Raw genomic sequence first — 26,067 nt, forward strand, 5'->3', positions numbered from 1 at the left:
GACGCCCGTCCTTTTCTACTTTCCTCTCGCTGCCTGTTACCAACTGGCTGCCAATTAGAAGCAGTTATCAAGGGACAACAATGGTGCAAGACAGGGCAACTTCCTCTACAAGAAATGTAGTATGGCCACTCTTTGTTGCATGACTTGGGAATAATTGATCCCACTGTGGTTAAAGTGGGGCCAAATACGAAATCCTAATTAGTTGCACATCCATTTATAGCTTGCCTTTAACTTTTAACTATCCTGTCCGTCTTTGTTAGGGGGCCAAAACCAGCAAACAATGGGCCCCATTGCATTCCAGGAGACAAATGGACAACTATTCAAACATTTCTTCACATCTATGGACAATTTCGAGTGTTCTTAAAACCTAAGATGCATGTTTTTAGAATGTGGCATGACAGAAAAAGTAAGCAAACCCAACAAACTAAGTTTTCATTTTCAATTTTGATATGAAATCAAATCCACCAACAATCTAACGTATCAATATTTTCAGACTAGCCGCCCCCAACAACATTTACAAGGAAATTATATTTCTTCACATATAAGCCAACATGCACTATAAGTCACCTGCGTCTACATTATATTATGGGATAGAAGCACTAAAAAACAGTTTATTACCCCATAGAAATCTAGAAGTAAAGCTGCACTGGTTTATAAACTGCAGGTACAAAAATAGCATCTTATAGTCCAAAAATTACAGTACTTTTATTCCGATATAACACAAAGCTTTTAACAATAACTTTGAAAGAAGCTTGATGTGACAATGACCCCCCCCCCCCCCCCCAAAAAAAAATGCCACTCAAAAAACGTCTAGCGAACTCTGAACACGATAACCCGAAAAAAAATTAATGTAAGGATGGACTTGTCCATAAGATAACGATGCGTCTATTCATACTTCACACATTCAACATCCTGGTAATTGCTTCTCCAACTTTCTTATATGATTGCCTCGCGTCGAGTTTCAGCCGCTAATCTAAATAAGACTCTCGGAGGTCCCGCGAGGAAGAGCCCCCCTCCGACTGGCCCGGCGGGGGAGCGCGGGTAGTAGTGCGCAAATTGAAAGTAATCCAGTGGCGTGGGCCTCTCGCCGAGCTGCCCGAGTGCCTTGCATCCATAATTCATGCCCCGACAGCGGCGAGGTGGAGAAAGTTGCACGCGTGTAATAAAGCGGCACTGATGGAATTGCAGAAGGTCCCAGGTGCGAGGGGGCCGTCTGTTAAACGAGGCCAGACACAAAGACTATTTCACATGCTGTCTAGCGGTGGTGCGCCTGAAGACGACTGGCTGACAGTCGCTGTCAAGTCAAACTGATAGAAAGACGGACAAGGGATGAGGCCAGGACACAACACTCCGTCAATGACTATCACCAAAAAAGATGATTCTCCCTGCCTAGAATTACTACTTTTCTTCCCACCATTTTCCACAATAGAGTTTCACAATCTTGACTGCATGTTTGACAAAGAAAAGAAGTCACAGCACCAAACTAAAGTCTAACAATAACTAAATCCAGGATGTCACTATAGGCACTATACACTTCCTTTATGTTCCATTGTTTTCCACTTTGTTTCATTCATCATTTGCTCAAACGCAGTGGCGGGCTGTCAGGGCCTTCAAGGCCTTCTCTGCTGGCCTAAGAAATATCTGAATCATATATTATATTTTGTCCATCAATACTTATTAAATAATTCCAAATTGTCTGTTAGCTTCCTTTCCCCCTGGTTGCACTGCTTCTAGATGTGTGTTTTCATATTGAAGCATTTAACCAATCACATTTCAGCCATTATTTGTTGCCAGGGTCAGAAATCTGCCTCAAAGCCTTCACAATCAGTTCTGCAGGCTCTGCTGCATTAAACAAGCGTCAATAAGACTGTTGCTTTAACCAATCAGATTTCGAGTTGGCAACACCACAATGCCTTGTCGCAGGGGCAAGGATGTCATTGCCTTGTCGCAGGCGTAGGGATACGTCATCGCTTTCACCAAGCTAGTGATTAGCCAGAGCTACCAAAGTGTATCTGTAGCGAGATGCACAAGCAAATATATTGTTGTGTTGATTTAAAGCCATTTTCAAGACGGACTATGCCAGAAATACGACTTGACAGGCTCGACTTTCATCATTAGCTTCGATGGCGATAGAAAAGAAGGAAAAAAGAAAGGAGGATGATATTGTGTACAGTTAAAAAGGATTTTGGGTGAGTAAAATATGGCTATATTCCTAAATAATATTTCAATTGTGGGCCCAATTCTGATATCTGAAAAGCTCCAGTGTTTGTATTTAATCACTAAATGCTGCTAGGAAGTGGATTTTACCCCATTTTAGCACATTGATTTATTGATTATTTTTTATGTGTCACAGTTGTAGAGGTTTTATAGGCATAAAATAGTTTTTGAGGGTTTGATTGATTTGTTGAAGGCGCTACGAGAAAATGCACGGACCGCCACTGCTCAAACGTAAGACCGTCAAGATGTGACAATTTAGGTTTTGCGGCTTTTGTAAGCAAGTCATTGGAGAGGCACTGAAAAAATGCGGTTGCCAGGTATTTTGATATCCTGACTGACGAGCTTTATGGTGGTCACGCCGGCAAATTACGTTGTACAATTAATGCTACCGATGGCAAGATTCTCAAAATTGGATCTGTTCTTGACAAATCATCCAGAGTATCCAGTCAATCATGTGTGACAACAGGAAGTGGCCACCTGACAAGCAGGCAGACAGGTAATCAACGCTAACCTTAACTAGCAGCCAGCTGGCGAACATAATTTCTCTGGCATGTTCTATTTAATGGGTTGAATTTGAGTCATTTGCTCCACTGATATTCTCTTAAATCGCTAAATTCTAGGCTGATTTCAAAAATATTTTGTTTAAAACAAACCAGATTAACGTGGCTGTGATTCAGGTTTTTTTTTTACCAATAAACAATACTGTTTTCAGCTAGGGCTATTAGTTTTTATTGTTTCATATGTGCATCTGATTAAATCAATTTGTTAAGTGTTAACAATGTTGCCGGTGTAGATTTGATTTAGTACTTTAATTTGTGTTTTGCGATTAGAATGCAAGATTGAATCAGGATTAATCCAATACAAAAATGCTAATTAGGAGGGTGATGTTTTTCTTTTAATCAAATCTCCTACTTTAAAATGTATTTTCTCCATTTTCAGACGTCTAGAAAATCCGCCATTTGCATCCTTAACATCTTTCACATGAAGATCTTTTTTTATACCAATTAGTACGTGTTACCTTTCCCTTTAAAATGAGCCAGCAAGAGCACGAAGATATATTTTGACAAACGACCATTCACATTTTAGCTGTCCATTGCCCCTAAAGTTCATCACAGGATTTACAGAAATGTGCAAATATTTCCACAATATTTCTCTTTTTTCATGTGACAGTCACTTGAAAATCTGTAGATTAGAACTTTAATGTACTGTAGATAAAAGAATGCCCTACTTTTTCATTTTTTCCAGTTTTTTTCCACTCAATCTTACAACTTTGACGGTGCTGGTCATCTTCCAGCTACAGTGAAAGTGATGCGTGGGAGGACGTGTGTGAAGATGCATGAGGAGGTGCAAGGTGAGATGTAGGAGGAGGTAATTTGAAGGGTGCGAGACGGGCTGGCAGACGGACAAAAAAACGATACTGGGGAGTTGAGTTACAGCCGCCACACGGAACATCTTTGCTCGGCAGATCGCCGCTGACGTCGCGCTTACACTTTAGCTCAAATGTCACGTTAAAGCCCCGCCTGCTTATAATCAGATATGAGAAATTTGATAGAACACGATGCCCTTGAATTCCCCCATTCTAATCCATCCTAGACTGCTCAACCGTGCCAACTCTGGAAGTCGAGGGCACACCTTGCACAGTCTTTTTGTGGCTCTGTGTGATAAAAAAAAATAAAAAACAACAACAACAACCCATATGCTACATGATACTATATACCAAGGGTGTCAGACTCGGGTTGGTTCGCGGGCCGCGTTAATGTCAACTCGATTTCATGTGGGCCCTACCATTTTAGATATAATATTTAGATTTTTTTTATAAGTGGATTAAAAGAACTGGATTAAAAGCCTTGAATATTCAGTTTTTTATAGATCTAAAACAATGTTTATTTTAGCTTTTTTAAATATTTTTAGATTTTACAAAATGATTTTTGAACTAAAAACACAGAAAAAATGACAATTATTGATTTAAAAGGGGGAAAATCAGGAAATTTTATATACATCTATACTCTTCATTTTAATTTGATCCTATAACAGAAAGTTGGCACTCATGATTTGCTTTCCCGGGCCACGCAAAATGATGCGGCGGGCCAGATTTAGCCCCCGGGCTGCCACTTTGACACGTGCTATATACTATATCGAAATGTATGCTTGCATGAATAGCCACTAATAACATTTCCAAAGTGACAAGATTTTTCACTCCTGAACCCCTGGGCTTCAGCCTTGATGTGGAAAACAATATCCACAAGTGTCCCTAGCCTTTAATTATCCCCTTTTACACACACACACACACACACACCAGCAGCATGGATCGCCGGATTAGCGTGTAATGACACCGTGATGAAAGGTGCCAAGCGTCCTGTCTCCGTCTGTCTTTCATGGTCTGCTGTCCATATTTTCGCTGGCCTATTTCAACCCCCCCACCCCCTAATCCTACTGTCGATGGGGGCTGCCAACAGTGCGCGACCAATCACACTTAGCTCACTTTTAATCTCATTGCTGCTGATAGCGCATGTGCGGAATTAGGAATGACCATCAATTTTAGATAGATATTATACAGTGGTGCAGGAGAGTGCAAAATTAAACTGTCTTATTTTCTTCTGTATTCTACACAACTATTATTAACTATAAATAAAATTCCACTATGTATTTGCCTATTTTCACTAGTACGGTGGCATAATTGAATTAGATTGGTTTAATCAAATTACTGCTACAGTTACTCAGACTAACAAAATCTAAAAAAAAAACTTCTGTATCGTACGATTTGCATGCTAATGAAGACTAAAATTGGCACTCTTATTCCAAAATAGTAGGGTTTTTTAGCACGTCAAATTGTTTTATTCTCCGGATAACTAAAATATTATGGGTGATGGAAGATTAAATGCGATAATCTGTAAATTGATCAAATTCTCTGTTCAATGCAAAACCTATATGGATCTTAACACAAAATCGGTGAAATACTGCTCTCTACAGGTATACGTTAGTCATTGCAGTGATTTTCAAAGGCGAATTTCACAGACAATCTGGCTGAGACGTATGTAAAAACCTATACCGTCAATTACAGTGAAGTTAGAACACTCTGATGTCAAAACCCGAATGTTCTCGCTCCAGGGTAAAATGTTTTTGATACAACTCATTAAAAGTTGTGTTTCTAGCGCATTCAGTCAACGTGGAAGTTTTAGAAATTGAGAAATGTTCATTTGGGATGAATTGCCAAGCAATTAAAGATCACAGCAGCAGTCGATGCCTCATCTTCAAGCAGCTCCTACATGCGCTCGCCACTCGCGGCGTAATAGTGATGGAGGCATTTTGTCTGCTTGAGTAATGAGGGGATGTTTGTCTGGAACATCCTATCTTTTCAGAGCTACCAGACAGTATCTGTGCCACGTCTTTGGAGAGATTAGCTCAGGCAACCAGGAGTGGTTGAAAACCCATGAATTGGAACCATAGCGGGGCTGCTGACCTTTAACAACCATTTTAAAATCGAGAAAAGCAGAGCTACACAATAAAGATTGGCCCATTATTATATATATTTGTGTGATTTGATAAAGTTATATGAAGTTCAAGGCTTGAAATATTTATCCTTTTTTTTTTTTACAATAACTGCAAATGAAGGTCGGCTCCAAATATTTGTCATCGAGCTCCACTAACTGCTAATAATCGGTAACGGTCCTGAAAAACCTATATTGGTCGATCTTTAGCATACCTGTCAACCTCTGCCAATAACTGCCCTTATAAATGATTATGATTTCCCCTTACAAACCCCCCAAAAACCTTACAAACACCGTACGAGTACGGTGTTTGTAAGGTTTTTGGGGGGTTTGTAAGGGGAAATCATAATCATTTATAAGGGCAGTTATCGGCAGAGGTTGACAGGTATGCTTTAGTGTATTCAACATGGCAAAATTGAAAAGAGGAACAAAAGGCAAAAGTGTGGGAAAGTGAGATGTCGCCTCTTTGGGAAAGCAGGAAGCAGAGATGTGAAACGCTTTAGAGAAGGTGATGAGGGATTACACATCCTGACAGAAACATGCGGGGAAGAGAGTCTTGGAAATGGGTTGCGAGGCTCTTTGAGTCGGGGAAAAACAGCATGCAAGCCTTGGCTTGGGCAGATGACAATTGAAACCTGTCCTCCTTCACAACACTGGAGAAATGTGCCACGGCTGTCTGATTAATAGGAGGCGGATGGAAATACAAATGCAAAAACAGTGGCATGCTAAGATCACATTTAAAAGTCAATCTTGGCATATGGCAGTTGTTGTCAGTGCCTACGACGAGGCTTCGGTGACGGAAAATGTTAAAGGAGGAGGTGGCAGACTTGTGCAGAGAGCGATTTTTACTTCAAAAAAAATTCGCCATTATTCCTTTAATTATAACCTTAGCAATTCAGGGCGAGTTTTTAAAGTAATTTTGAACCGCTTTACTGAAAGTGGATGCATCTTGTACAGAATCAAAATGAATATAAAGACCTTCAATGACAAGGTGGATCAATTCCTATTTTTGCATCTTATGAATAAAATGTCACCTCAGAAATTTGCACCTTCAAGGTTGGCATCTTATAGTTATTCTTCTGTAAATACTTATGAGTTAAAATAAAAAAAATACATGTCTTAATGCTAAAAAAAATATATATCATTGAATTTAATAGTCATAATGAGTCACGATAACATTCTTAATTCCATATCAAAACAGATTATAAAGCCCTTTAATGAAAACGTATAAAAAATCTTATTGATATTTACAAATTTTATGTAGTTTAGTTTAAATGGTTTAGCTTTGTTATTGACTACAATTCAGAAATCAGACTGTACATCCAAAAACAATCCCACAAATTGACAAAGTCCCTCGTATCGATGTGGTCTGGATTACGATTCTAACATGGCTGTGCATCTGTAATTTGACCAGTAGCTACGTTTGATCTGTCTTGCTAGTACTGTAAAGCCATACTTGGGTCGCCCCATGCAGTTGAGTGGTCCGGGGTGAGCAGTAGGTCATCTGCACGAGGCAGGGAAGCTACCATAAAGCACTTTAGAGGGGGTTTTAAGATTGTAAGACAACAAACTACTTTCATTGGGAGGAAGCATAACACTGTATATTGCTTTCAACCCGGATCTGAACACACATTGCCTTCATGGCTGAGCTGGAGTAAATCCCAGAAGCGAGATATACCCTGGATTGGTCGCCAGCCAATTGCAGTTAATGCGATAATAATTTGTTTTATTTGGGGCCAGATGGTGAATAGAGTGCGAGCCTATTGTGTTGTTTTGGCATTGCTATCTTGTTGAATGCCATCTGTTTGTTAGTTGAATGTGATACTTTTTACATTCTGCAGTTGTTTTGCAGAAAGAAAACCATTCGGGGGGGTCGTAGCTGTGCCCCTGTCTGTGAAATATATACTACACTACTATGAATATACTATCAAACAATGTAGAACACAAAAATTTCAAACATGGTATGATATGCAGTCCAAAAAAAAACTTCTTTCCTATTGCAAATATATCAAAATTTGTAAAACTGCATAAATTCTATTCAGAACTCCCCTAAAACATAGTAATTTATTTTATCTAATTTATTATACTATTTTTGGGACACAAAGCAACAGCGATTTTTGTCGGAATATTTTTTAAACTAAATTTTTTGGGGCTATGCGGAATGGATTAATACAATTTATATTAATCCCTGTGGGAAATAAAGTTTTAGTCGGGCTTTATAGAATGGATTAAATCCCCCACCCACACCTCAATAAAAAAGCAAGGTTTTGCCTACCTAATTACTTGAACTAGTATGACATTTTAGAGGCAAGCAGAAAAGAAAAAGGAAGAAAGCGTATCAAGTAGCTCCAGAGGGAAAGATTTAGCCGCGACTAAAGTAGGAAACAGCAGTTTCCAGGATGACCAATTTGTGTTACTGCGCCACTTAGCACACGACAAGATGGCGCTGATGCAAAGAGCTTCCATCTAGGTAGAGCTGTGGGCATGGAGTAATTGGGCCCCCGCCTATCCGTGAAGCAGATCCGTTCTGACACCACGAGATCCGAATCGGTAAACCTCGCCGGGAAAGCCTTCGCCTCCTCAAACGACAGCAATGGCGGTCTACTGTCAGCAAATGATTTAACAGCTCTTTTGAGACAATGCACTAAGACGACATCAATCGCCGAGAAGATGTCCACCAAAAAAATAAATAAATAAATCGCCTCTGACTTGAACATGCGACGGCGGGTGGGCGATGACAGCGGACCCGTCACGGGATCAATACGCTTAGAAATGAAAGCATGACGACGCCGAGCGTGAGAAGCGCCGAGCGGCGTTTTGACAATGTCTGCCTGTAGCGCTTCTGCCTCATGTCATCAATTCACAATGTTGTCTTGACGTCCACTCCGCTCAACCGCTGCCTCGTCATCTCACCTGTCGCACGCCACTATGTGACAGCACACCATCAAAGCGTGCATTCTTGCTATCCTAAGACAACACTGCAGAACAATAGATGAATACCGCTTGCCAAGAAGTCAGAATCAAACATACTTCCACTTTTCTCAAGCAAATGTACACTGTTCCTTCCCAAAATAGCCAAACTTAACATTACAAACAATGTTTCAAAGCATTAATCATCAGATGTATTCACAAATGGCTTCCTTCTGTATCCTAGTTAATAAGATTTCAGGCATAAACAAGTGCATCTTAAAAATCAAAGAGTAGCAAACTAAATTTATATTTCTTTTATTTACTTTCTACCACAAAACAAGGAGAGTTGGTTTGACTTTGTCCCACTTTTAGCATTTTTGGCGCATTATGAATTTGAGTTTGACATTCCTGGAATCGAGGATGCAAAAATAACCTCAGGCAATGAGCCACACAAAGGTTAAAGGTTAATGTTAGGGTGTATTATTGTCCAGTAGGTCTGTTAGTACAACCACGTTTAATTCTTTAACATTGGGTTAACCAGTAAAGTGTTTAAAACTAGATAAAAAATAGTATTTTCCATTTTCCCATTCCCTTACACCACATGTGTCAAAGTGGCGGCCCGGGGGCCACATCTGGCCCACCGCATCATTTTGTGTGGCCCGGGAAAGTAAATCATGAGTGCCAACTTTCTGTTTTCGGATTAAATTAAAATGAAGAGTATAGATGTATATTAAATTTCCTGATTTTCCCCCTTTTAAATCAATAATTGTAATTTTTTTAATCATTTTTTTCTGTGTTTTTAGTTCAAAAATGATTTTGTAAAATCTAAAAATATATTTTAAAAAAGGCTAAAATAAACATTGTTTTAGATCTATAAAAAACTGAATATTCAGGGCTTTTAATCCATTTATAAAAATAAAAAAACCAACCCGAGTCTGACACCCCTGCCTTACACTGTTCCTAGTTTGTGAATTATGTTATGTAATTCTATTCTTTGTAAAGCAGATTTTTTTAATGGTGAACATAATGTGGCTATTCTTGATTGCCTCTGCACACAGACATCATTTCCTAAGCAGTTGAAAATAAAGCGGAAAGAAGTTGGCAAAAGTATCTCAGCAGACGTTTCATAATCAAACACTTTTGACAGCCAACTTCGATGGAGCAGAGGCGAGTGTGTGAGTCTGTTGGACACAATCTCGTCACACCAGACTTCCACGCTCATACACACACGTGCACAACTCCTGATATATTAGTTTCAACAATGCAGGGGAAAAAAACAAGGGCTGCATTGAAGCATTTGATGTTCCTTCAGCTGACAGCTTGGAAAAAAATAATGCACCCTCATAACAGTATAGTTTTAGCGCGTTAGCCTAACGCTCGGGAATGCCTAGCATTCATTTCCACGGAAAAATTGGATGTACTTTTGAACTATCTGCTTGTGTCCGTCCACAAGAGCTTGAAGCCCCGGAATTCTTCGTAAAACTGAGTTCTCTCAAGTGGAAAAACAAGCAAAAGGTCAAAGGAAAATAGCAGGTTTGCGCCAATTAACATTTCCCTAACGAAGTCAAATGCAATATCGTTTTGTTCAGGCTGTCAGCTGCTCTTAGTATGGCTTTAAACTAGCCGTTCAGAAAAAGCCTTAATGAAGACAATAAGTCCAACAGGACTTTCTAACCGCTGCATGACCTCCGTATCATTACGCTGAACACGGAGGAGGACTAACATTTAAATTCCCTGGCGGTGGGCAAAAGCTCATGAATATAAAGCATAACGTGAGTGAGTGGGCACTGATCTGGGGTTTTTGAATAGGACTGTAAAACCTTGCAAAAGTGAGACACCAACTTCAGGTTCAATGCAGTGCGGTTTGAAGACAAAAGTGACAGATATGATTTTTGAGGGGTGTTCAACTATTCTTGCACACATTTATTCACAAAGATGTAACCCTTACAAAACATTTGCTTGTGAATGATTCATCAATTCGGGAAGCTCTTTTTCCAGCCAATCATGGCAGCCACCTGTTCCCAACATTCCAAACAGGTTTTTCCTCAGTCTTTTTGCCACCTGTCCCCTTGTTACAGTCATGAAATCCAAAATTCATGATTATTTGCCAAAAACAAAAGTGTTCCAGTTCCATAATTAAATAGCATGTCTTTGGAGTGTATTCAATTAAAAATAGATTGAACATGACTTTCAAATCACCGTATTCTGTTTTATTTATACTGAACACATCGTGAATTCAACGCAAATGGGATCGTACCAAAAAAGACAACAAAGCTTTCCCTTTAAATATTGCAAGCCTATCAGGCAATGCCTCAGACAGACAACAAAGAGTATCTATGGAGCAATCTATTAATACTGAACAATTAATATTTTAACCAAATTGATGTTGCAAAACGTCAAAGGCACACTAGAAGGAGCTGTAATTAATGAGTCATGATGAACGAGTGTTTAAATCTGAGGTCTCCAAACCGGTCCTGGAGGGCCGCTGTGGGCGCAGGTTTTTGTTCCAACCGATCCAACACAAACAGTTTAACCAATGAGGTTTCTGCTGAAAAAAGAAGCACCTGACTGCAATCCACTGATTGTACTTCTAGGATACCAGATTGGTGGAAATGTTTCCTCTTACCGGTTGGAACGAAAACCTGCACCCACTGTGGCCCTTTCTGGAATAGTTTGGGGACCACTGGTTTAAATCTTTACATTTTACTGTATCAAATTACCCTATTAATATGTTATAATAGGTGAAAACATGTATAAGAGAGCTATTATTTTCCAAATTAAAAAACAAACAAATTGTAATGCTGCAGGTTGGGACGCATTCATGTATCTCAAAGTTTTGAGATGTGATTTAAGTTCACTAACCCCTGCTGTATCTCAAGACACCACTGTAAATCTTATATGATTTTTTTTTACACACATGATTTCAAGTCATTCCAAAGTAGGTTTTTGATAATATAAAAAGTCAAACAAGAACAGGATGCGGAAAATCTCAGGTTAGATCTGGCATAAAAGTTGTCATATTTGCAAGGAAAATATTGCTTTTTTACAATCGAATCGCCATCACTGAAAGAGACTCACTTTCTTATATTTCACAAGTCCATAAACTAACATCAACTTACTGCACTTACTTTGACACGACGCTAACCACATTCATATAGATTAAAGCATGATTATAAGCTTCTGTTTTAAGCTCAGCAGAATGAAACTGGGATGATTATATTTCATAGTAGAGGCTAAGACAAAATGAGCTGATAAGACCTCACAGTGTTTCTTACAGCACAGGCCTAATCTAGGCTGTAATTACATAATTGAAGGGCGCTGATTAAAGTGCTATCGAATGCACCGTCAACTGGAGTCGGCCCAGCGGACACAGTTGGTTCACCAGTGTCTCGACAGGACAGTATGTCGTGGTTGCCAGGTTCAGCTGCTATGACGCGGTTGGTAAACTGACTGGAAGGACTTATAGCCTTTGAGCATCCAGTCATTTTATCTCCTGCATCTTGTTGCAATGCTCAGCGTTTTCTGTATTTTTTTCTTTACCTTGTATATTCCACAGAGTGACCTAATTCTTTGTTATCAGCTCTCTTCTAGATCCAACTAATAACGTTGGAAAGCAAAAGGCCTCAAGACAAAGTCCCTAATAGTATAGTGATATACGTGCCCGTGCTGTATGTGTACAATTGTCTCAGTAAATCTACTTTTGGATCTGATCGTCATATTGTGTGTGTAAAATTGAGAAACTGGCACTCTTGCTAAAAAAAAAACCGATATCAAAACGGATGATAAAAGCACACCCTTTAAAAGTTGCTCAGTTATTTTTAAACTGAAGACAGGAAGCTACTGCCTCTAGTATTGTGTTACGCTAATTGTTTTGGAGAAGAGAATAGCAAGCTGATATAATTGACTTTTATTCATAGGTTTGATTCGCTAAGCACGGATCGAATGTTGCACTTATCCGTCAGAAGAAGACGGCTCTCGAGTATGGATCCGCAATGATTAGAGGCAAGCTTTTGAAAGACAAGCGTCGGGAATAGTCCCATCCAGATGGCAACGCAGGCTTCTGCCCCACATTCCCGTCACGGTGGCCCGGCTGCACGACAGAATGTATTGTTTTACGGATGCTTAGACACAGCAGTTCAATCTGCCAGCAGCCTTGGAAGCACAAAGTGAGATGAACTGGAAACAGCAGCAGCAACAACAACAACTAGCGCACCTTACCAAGAAGCACTAAAGCTGTCCCCAGGAGAGTTCAATTCAGACTGTAAATAATATGACATTATAGCAGTACGATAAGGAGTAAAGTCGAGGTCAAAAACTCCCATACAAAAATAGTATGGGCTGTTTACAACCACGTTTATTCGCAATAGTACAAACTGTAAACCCACCCCTTAAAGTTACAATAAAATCTGTTAAAACGATCAGAAAACACAAAGTATATAACTATATATCTTCAGTAACCTCAAATTTGTAACCTGTAGATTTTTCTTAACTTAGAATTGCTGTAAACGTAAAAAAGACAGAAAAAACGAGAAGTGTGCCTACTAGCCATTTGAGTCATTAGATAACACCACAAATATTACACATTCATTGAAGTGAGAGGGACATGAAAAATGCAGGACCAGTAGGACTTTTCCCTTAACTAGCGACCCCCCTCTCCGGAGTTCACCTACATCTTAAGAGACCGCCACTCTCTATTTAAGCCTGACGGCCATTTACTTCTAAGCAGGCCATTAAGAGACGACGTGGGCTCCGCTGGACATTTTCGCACCGAGTGGGTTCCTCAAAACAAGCTGTGAAATATTCATTATTCATGTAGGCTAAGATAGTTATGAATTATTCAGCCTAAATTGCATCATCGCAACAGAGCGAGAGCACGTTAGGACTCCTCAACATGACGGAATTCTTCGGTATTCGACACGGGCATAATTGAAGACAATGCAGTACTTCACCAAGCAAACACTCCATTATTTCCGTTTTTCCCGTTAACCTCCAATTTCCAGACCCCAGGGTAAACGAGCTGAGAAAATGTTGGAGAATTTAATCCGATGTGATCAAACAATTAAATATTCATATTGTCGATGCATGCTAGAATAAGTAAAGTGCATTAAAACGAATTAGCATGAAAGCATGAACACAACACTAAAGGTTCATTTAGTAAGGGAATAAAAGTACTGTAGTACAGCATAAGAAGATGCTTTGTAACATTTTGTCGTCAGAACAAAAAAAAATCCACATCAACTTTAGATAGACGATGCAGTAGTTTGTGTGTGTTTTCTGTACTTTTCGGCTGTTGTAAATCAAACCACTAGGCGGACATTTCCGCTGAGTGGGGCTATGCCTCTTTAGAAACCAATGACAGTAACAGATCGTCATTTAATACGGTAAAGAAAGCATTTCTTCACGTTAATACAAACAAAGTGATTCATCTTTAACTGGAGACAATTATAATTTGCATGATTTATACTGGTCTAAAAATATGGGCAACTGTTCGGGGATCGGATCAGCATCGGCAAAACATATCTAGGGAGAAATCGGATTGAACCGGAAGTCAAAAAGTCAGTATCGGGATATCCCTACTCAAAACGGTGAGAGAAATGCGCCATCTTTTTAATTAGTCATTCGGGAAACGTTTTATGTATCAGAATGAAATCAAACGCCTATTTGATTTGATGTACAATATCCTTTTCTCAACACAAAACTCCGGTAAGGAAAACAACAATAGCATTACAGTAATTGCATGAAACTAACAACGGAGGGAAATGTACTGAATCTTGAAAGATCATTGGCTAAAATCCACCAATCTTCATTTTCAAGTGAAAAATGCTTGGAATGGCCTACTTGGAAGTTGGCTCCTATTCAATCAGCCTCATTCATTTTACTTACTGGAAATGCGAGTGAATCTCCGTTCAATTGAACCAGTAGTGCTGCTTCCTGCATTGAGTTTGGTTGCTTATTTCCCATGAATTATTCAACTTCTAGTTTTGTGCACTTTGCGATCATCACCGCAAAAGCTGAAGAATAAAAAGTCCCCGATGCCGCCTGAGCCGAGGCGGGAACGGCGTTGGCGCTCTCATCCCCGCCAACGGCACGCGCACGTGTTTGTTTTACGGCCGTTATAAAGCGGGAAACAATGCAGCTTGGCAGCGATATCATTAAGTGGACTTAATGTGGCCCTTGAGCGCCGCTGACAGTTTTATGTGTCGCCGAGGGGATCAGAAGGAGAAGAGCGAGGTGAAGAAATGGACGAGGGTTCAACAATGCACTCCCAAGGACTAATTGACCTGTCAGCAGACATTTTATTCCCGACATCGTCGGCGCACCTCGCGCCGTTGCTCCAATTACATCCGTTCCAATAGCGACTTCCTCCCGTTGACGCTACAAAAGCGGCACCCGTGGCTTCCGCCGAGATCCCGAATGTTGCGCTACAACAAAGCGGGGCTGATAATGACATGCCCAAGCTGTCGAGGACATCTTCAATCAAAATGAGCGCTACCGGTGCCTTCAAAATTAACGGCTTTCTTGCAGTCTGTCGCTAACCAAAACAGAAGCACCATTTCTAGTCAGACATATGCCAGATGCACCATGGGCAATATGCAAAGTGTGACAATAAGACAGCCAAAGATGAGCTGGCGAATCAATGCAAACTATACTATGCTTACTACAAATGTTCCGCAGCATCTCGTCATTGCTAAAGCAGGACCATGCTATAATTTTAAGATGTTTTTCTTCCATAATGCCACGCTCATCAGTTAAAACAGTCAAAATGGTTCTACATAGAAATGAATGGAAACGCCATTCACTCAAGCACTAACATTCTTTTACAAGAAAATTAATATTACATCATATTCAAGTTTATTTAAACATCCGTTAACCTCAGAGCATCTTTTGTGTCGTTCTTTATAAAGGATGAACAATATGTTTCTGTCCTATTTCACATTTTGGGGAAAGTTTTTCTTAAAACCTATTCAAGACAAAAATTACATTTCGTAGAATTTTATGCAAGGTTCAATTTGATTTTCTTTCTTCCTTTCTGAGTCCCTGACTGTTAAAGACTTGCAATTCTTACAAGGAAATAATCACAAATGTTTATCTTGAGAAAAATACCTGTACATGTAAAAAAAGAAATCAAATAAAACCAATTTAAAAGGTTGACCTGAATCAGCCAAACCCATTTTATTCATCAATATCTGCCAAAATCTGCAAAAGAAATGTTGACTAGTTTCTGTTAGCATGAGTTGCGCCACCATTTGTGCTCAAATATTGGTTGCTGAAATTGATATACTATAAACTGAAACCTGATGCTGTTTGTCAGCTTGTCCTTGGCAGTTTATTGTTAGCGATTACCCTTTAGCTAGCTGCATATTTTAAATATACATATCATTGATATTTAGTTTTATTCACTTGAGTGAAGCATTAAACAACCTGAATGCTCTTTTTGGAATAATTTTTGAATAATAGTTCACAGCCACCACAAAGTGCTCCTATTTCAAATTTTGACTTGCAAGTTAAAGCAAAAAAAAAAGAGACAAACTCACCTTTTTCAGACTTTTACGTTGCACGTGGCATTCACGTTTGGTCTTCCACTGTGTTCCTTTTTCATGTTTTTGCGCAGCTATGGCCATTTGTCACTTTTCTCACTTGGTTTCTGGTTCGGGCTTCCAAACGCATGCTTCATGTTTATTCCGTGACAAAGTGTGACAGCACAAAAGCCTAAAGAAAAGCAGAGAGTGAGAGAGGTCGACCATTTATTTCTTTATTTTTGCCGAATAGTGACGAGTAGGTTGCACAACACTGTGACATAAGCAGCCAGCCAATTGGCATTGACTCATGGCATAGCCTTTTTCCATTTCCGGGGGAAAAAAAGAGGCCTTGCTCAAGGGCATCCAAGTCGTGTGCCGTTTGCCAGTCTGGAAAATCAAATCACTCAAGTTGAGAAACAATGGGTCGAATTCAGTGTCAACTATTCCAAATTTATTTATGACTGGCTGTCAGTGGCTCACTCAGTGGAACATTAGTTAAAATGTCACAAGAGTGCTCTGGCATACTTGCCATTAATCAATACAGTGGTACCTCGAGATACGAGCTTAATTTGTTCCGGGACTGAGCTCGTTTGTCGATATTCTCGTAACTCCAACGAACGTTTCCCATTGAAATGAACTAAAAACAAATTAATTCGTTCCAACCCTCTGAAAAAACACCAAAAACAGGATATCTAATTGGAAAAAATGTTTTATTTGTTCTAATTCGCCATCTATTAGCAAAGTATCAAATAACTAGAGGTTTAATAGCACTAAAATGTGTTTAATATGATTAAAATTAGACAGATTTTTTGCACGGCAACGCGCTCGTAACATAACATAAACAAATTGAAATTAACTTGGATTACGATGCAGACACTCAAAAGTATCAAACTACTAGTGGTTTAATAGTATACTAAAATGTGTTTAATAGAACTAAAATTACCGTAATTACTCGAATATAACACGCATATTTTTGCTATATAATTAATTCCAATAGTTGGGGGTGCGTGTTATAATCAAGAACTAATTTTTTTTTTTTTAATTTTTTTTTTTTTTTTTGTCTTGTTACATGGCCCTTAGCCTGGTGCTTTTTCTTGCCAAATAAATTGAATTGAAATTGAATTGAATAAAATAAATTACAAATTTTCGATTGAAAAAAGCATTGTCAAACTCACTTTGACGCACGGATTTTACGTCATCTCGTAAAGCCAATCGGATGATGTGTTGTGGGAGGAAGAGGAAGTGGATGAAGGAAGCGTGGACGTTGATAGGATTCTCAACGAAGAGATGTATGAGAGGACAGACAAAGAGAGAGAGGAACTCTTCATTTGAAGGATTCTAATGAATAAATTTGTTTGAACAAAACAATCGTGAAACGAAGAAAAAAAGGTAAGATTTCTGATTTTCGTCAGCGGGAAATTTTAGGTGCGCACTATATTCGAGTACTGCGTTTTTCCAGATTTTTTTGGCCCAAAATTACCTGCGTGTTATTTTCGAGTGCGCGTTATATTCGAGTAATTACGGTAGATGGATTTCGTGGAGGCTAGAGAGAGAGGGACAGAGGGGGGGGGGCTTGGTGGAGGAGACTCGTAATATAACATAAACAAATTTAAATTAACTTGGATTACGATGCAGAACCTCAAAAATAAGTTTAATCTAACCTTACACTAAACGTAATTCTAATTTTGTTTTACATTTTTATACCTTTCTTCTCCCGGCCGGGTTGGCTCTGTTTGCCCCGCCTCCACCCTGAGTTTCAGATGCAACCCATCGATGGTAGCTTGCGTTTGTATTCCCTTCAAAATATTCCGAAAATTATGCACACAAATGTCCTCACAATAGGATAACGCACGACCACTTGCCATCGAGTAGTATATAAAACTCGTATTAGCGATCGCCTCGCCATTCGCAATGACTAACAGGGAAAAAAACACCGAAAAAATGCAACGCTCCGCCCAGTGCTCGCAGAGACATTACAAAGAGGGAGTTGCGACCCCAGAGACATTACACAAGGGAGTTGCGGGGAGAGAGACAGTGCCCATGATGTTCTTATGAGCAGCCTCTTGCGTCCGCTGTCTGCTCGTATATCAAAATTCGTCTCGTATCTCAAGATAAATATTTGCCCGAAATTTTACTCATATCTCAAATTTCTCGTATGTCAGGCCACTCGTATGTCGAGGTACCACTGTACACTGCACCGAGATGAGGAGGATAAATAAATAAAATACGGATGACAGATGAGCGTAAACTGCCATTACGCTTTTGGAATAGACATGGCGGTTAGCTGGATCATGGCAGGCTCAGATGGGTCACACTGACCATGCAGATCCATTCAAAAACTGCACTGCCCTCAGATAAAAGTGTGCTTGAAAGCTTCTTGGCACAGACACACGCACGGAATCAGGGAAAGAGGAGAAAAAAAAGCACCGAATGGATGAAGTAGAGCCGTGAGAGGGTGAAGGAAGCGCAACAAAGTGGATAAGACACAAATAACCTTATTTAAGTGGGTGTTTTGGGCAAACAAAACAAAAAAGTAGGGTGAAATATGGGAAAGGAGCTTACCCAGGGCGGAAACTTGAACAGCGCTTCCACATCTGCGAGCTCCTGCGATGCTGTGGTGTTGTTCTCGATCTCTTCTTTCTTCATCAGCAGCCTTCACTCTTCTGCTCTCTCTCTCTTGCTCTCTCCTCTAGCACCTCCCAAAAGAAGCCCCCGACCCTCCACCCTCTCCTCTTCCTCACGTCTGATGCCGTGAAAGCAGCGGGAGGCTTCCGCTTTCCGTCGTCCGCCGGGGGGCTCCGTGCCTCGGCCAAGCGGTCAGGGGAAAGCCAGCGTTGGGTCGCACCGATGCTGCTCTCGATACTGGGTTGCATGAGTGGGTAGGGGTGTGTTTTTGATACAGGACCCCGCTGCTGTTCAGTGAGGCTCATCTGGTATCAAAATCACCCACCCAAGCCTTCTCTCTCTCTCTCTTTCTACGTTTGGTGCGCTGCATTCAATTCCTGTGAGAGAAGAGGGAAAACAATCTTAGATATTCATCTCACTCTTAACGTAGTGAGCGGATACAGAATGGTTTTCCACGCTTGGTGCCCCGCAAGACCGTCATTTTCAAGTCATGTGGTATGGCATATTTGTGAAGTCGCATGGAAAATGATTAAATTTTCCTTAATTAGTCCCAACATTATTATTTGCTAGGGTTTTGCAATTTTTATGATGCACAAAAGGGATATTTTGAACACGATATTTGCCGATATGAAACAAGCAAGGGGCTTTGATCAATTTAAATAGAAGATTACAGTATTTGTCGGACAATAAGTCGCACCAGGCAAAGAATACACAAAGAAGAGGAAAAAAATACATTTAAGTGGCACTGGAATATAAATTGCATTTTTTAAATAGAAAACCCAGAACAAACACATGTTAAAGTAACAATAGTATAATGGAGAACACCAGGATTTTTTTCAGATAACTATAAGTTGCACTTGAGTATGAGTCAGAGACCCAGCCAAGCTATGAAATAAATATTGCTTATATATAGTGTGGAAAACACGGTACACCCCCAGTCAAAAATTTAAGTCACGTTCTCATTCTCCTGAATGTGAACTTTTCGCAAACTCACTGTTAGTTAACATAATTCTAGCAAGGGCAGCCATATATCAACTTCACCCAAAAATGCCAACAGCTTCTCCGAGTCCGAGTTCATCTTGAAAACGCCTGACTCATGTTGTAAAAGTGAGCTGCAGTCTGGGGAGTTCACATTTGAAAGGCTTTTTGGAAAGTCATTTTCTCCTCTCTAAGGGCAAAAAGCCCAGCCAGATTGTTATCAATGCCAAGTTCAAATGCCAGCATCTATGATGATTTGAAGGTGCTTCAGAATCAATAGATGGGATAACATCCTTCAATTAACATATATGGCCCCAAACAACTCATCTAATGTAAACTATTCAAGATCCTATCAATTATTCAAGATCCTAAGTATGAAATAACCAAAAATATAAACCTGTAGGTATTAAATGAATGAAAGCTGCCTAAATTAAAATAATATGGGTTAGCACACATTTAATGTGTTTTCATTGCACGCAGTCTGCAAATACGTACAATGTAACTGATTTCCAATTAAGATGGTGACAGGCATTTACACCATTTGCCTTCATTTCTCAAAGAATGAGACAAGAATCTTAATGACGAAACTCAGGAGTGCGCAGGTGGTGGGTGTGCAATAATTTGGTACAAATTAGGATTGTTCAAGCTCTGTGCTCTCCAGAGTGCCTGTCTAGTTTAATCTGGGTTTTGTCCTTTTGGGTTACATGCTACAATAGATTTCCCGCTTTGGTGCGTAGGAAAAATACAATCAGCAAGCTGCAGACTACAATGAATGACGGATGGAACATCTGCTTTAGAATCTGTACAATTGTCGAATTGTTGCTGTGATCAAAGCTTTTACCTCTTGAAGAATTTCATTTATTGTATAGTTTTACGGATTGCCAGTGAATATCGACGGGCCTAGTCTCTCTCTAACAGGTTAAAAGTAAGACTTAATTGAATTATTAGTTCAACAGAGTGGAGTTTTAAAATTCTTTACTCAGAAAGCATAACGTTCAATATTTCAAAGTACAGTAATACCTCGTTTATCGACAAAACTGTTCACCATTCCTGCACGAACAAGAACAATTGTTAAGAACTAACATTTACTATAAAATAAAGATTGGACAGTACTTTGTTGTGGTACACGGTCGATTGATCGCCGGTCTTTTGGTCGCCGATCTTTTGGTCGCGGTCTTTTGGTCGCCCGGAAGGTTATTGATAATTACCATTTAAATCGTTGCTCAAATTCCCTAAATACAAACTGTGAATTACTATTTAGTCATACTTAATGTCCTAGTAATTATTAGGCTAAAGAAAAGCTCAAAATTTCCCATACTTTCATTGTTTTTTGTTGGAGAAATTGTTAAGACTCTGACAGATGTAGCTTCTTAAAGGGACAACGCATTTACATACAAACTCTTATACACTCACACGTCCGCTCAGTGAAACTGCTCAGGGCCATTGTTGGCTTTTATTGGTGCGCAGACCGTGTTGTTTTACCTTGTTTTGTCGCCGGTCTTTTGTTCGCCGGTCTTTTGGTCGCCAGTTGTCGCGGTCCGGGCGACCAAAAGACCGGCGACCAAAAGACGGCCACCAAAAGACCGGCGACCAATCGACCGCATACGCTTTGTTGTGATGGTATTCATATCCAAGGCTATGTTCTGTGGTGAATCCACCATAGTCGAGCCATGAATTGGGGAGGTATTACTGTAATATTATAGTTATGTGAACATTTTCAAAGATCTTTGTAAAAGTTAGAGGCCTCCCATCAGGATTGCTGAATTAATATTGAATACGCTCACGGAAAATTACCAGATTCAATTTAAATTCCAGAAATTATTAATTATTTTACCAAATTTGCATGATATCCACATGAAAATCTCGGATTTCGTTTTTTAATGCAACTGAAAGGCAAAACCCCATTTTTTTACGCTTAAATGTTTCTTTATTTTCATTCTGCTATACTAGTTGACTCTTTAGGAGGCGGTAAACAGGAGAAAAAGCGTGTCACTTATTCTCCAGGCATCCTAACAAGAGATCATAACTCAGCCCCGAGGCGATGCCGCAAAGTCACATTCAGGTGAAAATGGAAGCTGTGCCATGTGTCACCCCATCTTGTCAAACGGCGGCCCCCTAAGATCATAAACGTATCTTTTGTGATATATGGACTCCCCTTTTATCACCAGTGTCACATTTTCCCTGAATCTGAGCATTATTGTTATTTTTGACACCCAAAGAGGTGTGCTGCGCTACTTTACTGCGCGGTGACCTTCATAAATGTCCTTGGCTCTTTCCTCAAGAGATTCCCTACAGTAAAGCACAGTAAAAAAGAATCCCTCGGCATTCTCCGCACATAGTGCCTTCTTTCCAGGAGCTTCCCCAGGTTGCAGATTGCACTGGCAGTATTCTGCAGTAAATTATTGAGCGGGCGCATGTTTGATAAATACGATATACATAAAACATGAAGGCAATGCACCTCAATAACCGCGCAGGTTGAAAAGGCTTTGCGTCAACTCTGGACTCCAAAGTCATTTGTCAATTTGAAAGTGCCCTTATTATGTTCTCCGTGCGAGCTGCAAGGGGGGGAAATAGTGCACATCTATAATCAGGAGGCACTATGATACTTTTCCTATTGTATCCTATTGTAATATTACCACATTGACTTTTGAGTCAGGTTTCTTTTACGCTCACATCTTTGAACCGCAGAGTTTGCATCATTTTATAAAGAAAACCCTAAATATATCATGGAAGATGCTAACTGCCAATTAAAATCGGTACTCACGATCATTTTAGTACATTTTTATGAGGTCCCTTTGAGATTTGGTCCAATACGCTGCATATATAGAGTAAATCCCTCACACATTGTTTCTTCACCCATGGCTACCTTTTTATTACTTCCCTTTGACAGCTCAAGAAAGATTTTGGCAGGCACAGATCTAGTGGATGGCCACCCTAGGCAGGCACAGAAATTGTAGATGTGGTTCTTCTTTGTGGCAGTTCTAATAGTCTATTTTCCATTTATTTATTTTGGTTCAATTGGACCGTTCGCTAACTCCGACGAACTCACCTACTTTGTCACCTTCTTGTACCAGACAAAATTGCACTTTATGCATATGAATAGCTGCCAGAGGTGCCTATTTCTGGAGAGATTACATGCAGAATGTGAATTTGAGGGCTAAAATATATATGAAATACAAAAATGTCAATGTAAAATGTTGAAATGCCAATGGCGTAAAGCACAAGAAATAAAAATGGCATATGTGAATCTCAGTCAATGGTATCTAGTTCATTTCTGGGGTCATGAATGACGAATTAATACAGTAAAAATTGCAACTGAATTCACTGTATGTCCCCCCTGTGGGACCCAATCATAGCCCACCCAAACAGAGCAAGCACTTACATTTTCCGCACAGTATAGTTGACCAAAGGCTACTGCTTTTTATATATTTATTTTACATCTACAAAACTCTCGTTTGTGGAGACAACAACAACAAACTACTCCACCTTAGGCAAAGTAAAGATGTCAGTCCCATTAGTGGGCTCCCGTTCCATCAAAATAAAAGCAAACAAACCAGAGAGGCGAGAGTCCACAACGCCCACACAACCATTGCTGGAAAGCGAACACAAAAGAAATGTTTGATGCGGAGGAATAATGACTTTTGTGAAGTGGCTGCTCCGTGGTCTGACAACATACCCCCCTGCAGACATGTTTGTAGATGACACGGTCTTGGAATGAACAAGTTTGTTTTTCTTGAGGGAAAAAAATGTTTGCCCATGAAATGAAACCGTTGGCTCTTTCTCAGTGGCAACATTAGAAAAAAAAACATTCAATCTGACAAGAGAAGAGCCTAAATTTGAATTTGAAGCGATATTTTGAATGTATTACACTAGGGAAATCGCTTTTTTAGAACTATAAAATAATATAATGTATAATATTTGCAAATGTTCTAGTAAGATGAGAACAAAAACGTTTTAGTCATTTTTTTACAGGACTTTTTAGAGTTTTCTGACATTGTCCATCTACATGTGTTGCAGCATAGTTGGTGTTTAAATATCCCTTGACACATTCCAACACTGGCAGCTTTGCTATTTATTAGCAGTCTATGGCATTTCAAATTAAGATGGCAAAGTGGTGTTATTTTAAAATGGTCATTTTCATTAAAATATATCTATTTTGACAGAGAAAAATGAACTATGAGTGGCAATAAACAGTTTGAAGCCTCTTTTTCAAATAACGGATCAATGTCTGCTACTATAAACAGCATTTTCACCTCAAATTTCTGCTTGCAAGTGAAAGCGAAACAAACAAAAAAACAAACAAAAGCTAACATCAGGAGAAAAAAAAGCTAATTTCAACAAAAATGCAGTCTAAATCCAAACGGCAGTATCTCAAGTCTCCACTGTGAAGCTCTTACACAATGACTTATTAAGAGGTTATCTATCATTTGGCTCTTTATTATTTAATGATTGCATTCTTTTACATGCCACATAGTGTAACTGGAGTGACAAGAAAGGAAACATGACCTTGAGTTAATAAAATGAGTCTTGGACGACGCTTGAATTGAAGTATCAACTGTCAGTTTGTAGACTAGCTATCAATAAGGAAGGCCTTCAATTTTGACCATTACGCTTCTGGCCCGATACACACCAGACGATTGGATCTGTAAATCGTGTGAAACATTGTGTGCTTACCTGCTTAACATGCACACTAGTTTGAAGTGTGCATGCTCAGAAATGCGTCCTTGAGCCTGGCAGCCTCATGCCGTGCGTTGGCCATCTGGCTGCAGAGCCGCGACCATTGCGATGCCCCACTGAAAGAAAGAGCAAAGGCACTTGTGACTCTTGTGGGCTTGTGTGTTGGCTCATCAAGCCGCGTGAGTAATGTGCTCGCCACTCTGCGCGTTAGCCTGCGGGTAAGGCGAGCTGAGCTCAGAGGTGGCAATGTTGCCAACGTCTTTCCTCGGCGAGAGCTTTCCTCGCGCGCCACATGAAAATGCGACGAGCATATGAGCAATCGCTCACGGAGATGTGATGATTTCAACGGCGCCAGGCGACATAAATAACAACATGAGCTATAAAAACATTTTCAGGGGGGCATCCATATGACAGCATTGTAAATTTTAATGAGACTAGTTAGTAATTCATTTCAAGAGTAGAGTTGTAAATCATTAAAATCTGTTGTTATACGGTAGGAACACAATACGACATAGCATATTTATCGGACGCTAAATCGGAGTAGCAAAAGCACACAATGAAAGAGATTTTTTTTTTAAATATAAGGCGCACAGGAGTATAAGGCGCACTAGCCAAAGAATGCAAAATGAAAAGTGTAAAAAAAATATAAGCCACAATGGAGCATAAGCTGCAGTTTTGGTGGGCAGTTTTTGAAATTGATCAGAAACCAAGAAAAAACATTATACATTAAAGTACTGGTGTCAAAGTGGCAGCCCAGGGGCCAAATCTGGCCCCTCCGCATCATCTTGTGCGGCCCGAGAAAGTAAATCAAGAGTGCCGTCTTTCTCTTTTAAGATAAAATTCAAATGAAGATTACATATGTACATTATATTTCCTGATTTTCCCCCTTTTAAATCAATCATTGAAACTGTTGAATCCATTTTTTTTTATTAGTTAAAAAAGCATTTTGTAAAATCTAAAAATAATATACAAATATTTTCAGTTTTTCACTTTAATATTGAACATAATTTAAAAATATATTTTGTTTCCTTTTGAAATGAAAAACATGATTGAAAGACGTTTTTCCTTACCAAGAAAAAAAAAGTATAGTGTAAAATCATTTTTTTCTTGCAACTTTTATTTCTGACTCGAGGTTGAGATTTATTTGCACGATACAGCCAGGCCAAAGCATGGTGACTAATAGGCCAGAGCTGTCGGGTGCTTGCGTGATAGCGTTTTTCGTGACTAGATTCGCACAGTCCCTCGCCTCTTGGCCTCGGACGGAGGTTAGTGAGTCATCAGAGATCAGACCAAGCAGGAACAACGATAATAAACAATAAAAAGATGCGAGGGAGTGGGGGAGTTGCTAGGGCATAGGGCATGCAGAATGAAATCCGTTTCCTCCTGTGAAATAATGTTTAAAGAAGTGGAGCTTAAGTGGTTCTTTGATTTGACCTGTTGCCCTATTGGTTGCTCACCATGTCCATTCAAAATAATGATGATCAGATATTCAAGGATATTTCTTTTACAATTGTTTTTATCATCCTATTTTGGTCCTCCAGAAATAGAAAATACTAGCCAGTGTTTGATGTCGTGTACTTCTAGACAGCTGCAGAATGCAAGTGCAATGTAATAAACAACGCAGGGTGAAAAATGACCCCGACATTGTCAAG

The 26,067-nt window shown here is 39.6% G+C and overlaps 1 protein-coding gene across 2 annotated transcripts in view; it reads right to left on the reverse strand.

The window, feature by feature from the left end:
- The window catches only part of lingo3a (leucine rich repeat and Ig domain containing 3a), a 47,770-nt gene that overhangs the window by 12,434 nt on the left and 9,269 nt on the right, over positions 1-26,067 (reverse strand). For both annotated transcript variants that reach the window (XR_013301207.1, XM_077606505.1), the window contains exons 2-4: positions 24,413-24,531; positions 18,698-19,137; positions 16,151-16,325 (exon numbers count right to left, since the gene is read on the reverse strand). The gene's annotated coding sequence lies outside the window, so the exon portion shown is untranslated. The remainder of the gene's footprint in view (positions 1-16,150; positions 16,326-18,697; positions 19,138-24,412; positions 24,532-26,067) is intronic.

Source organism: Stigmatopora argus, chromosome 8, assembly GCF_051989625.1.
Source record: "Stigmatopora argus isolate UIUO_Sarg chromosome 8, RoL_Sarg_1.0, whole genome shotgun sequence".
Taxonomy (NCBI): Eukaryota; Metazoa; Chordata; class Actinopteri; order Syngnathiformes; family Syngnathidae; genus Stigmatopora; species Stigmatopora argus.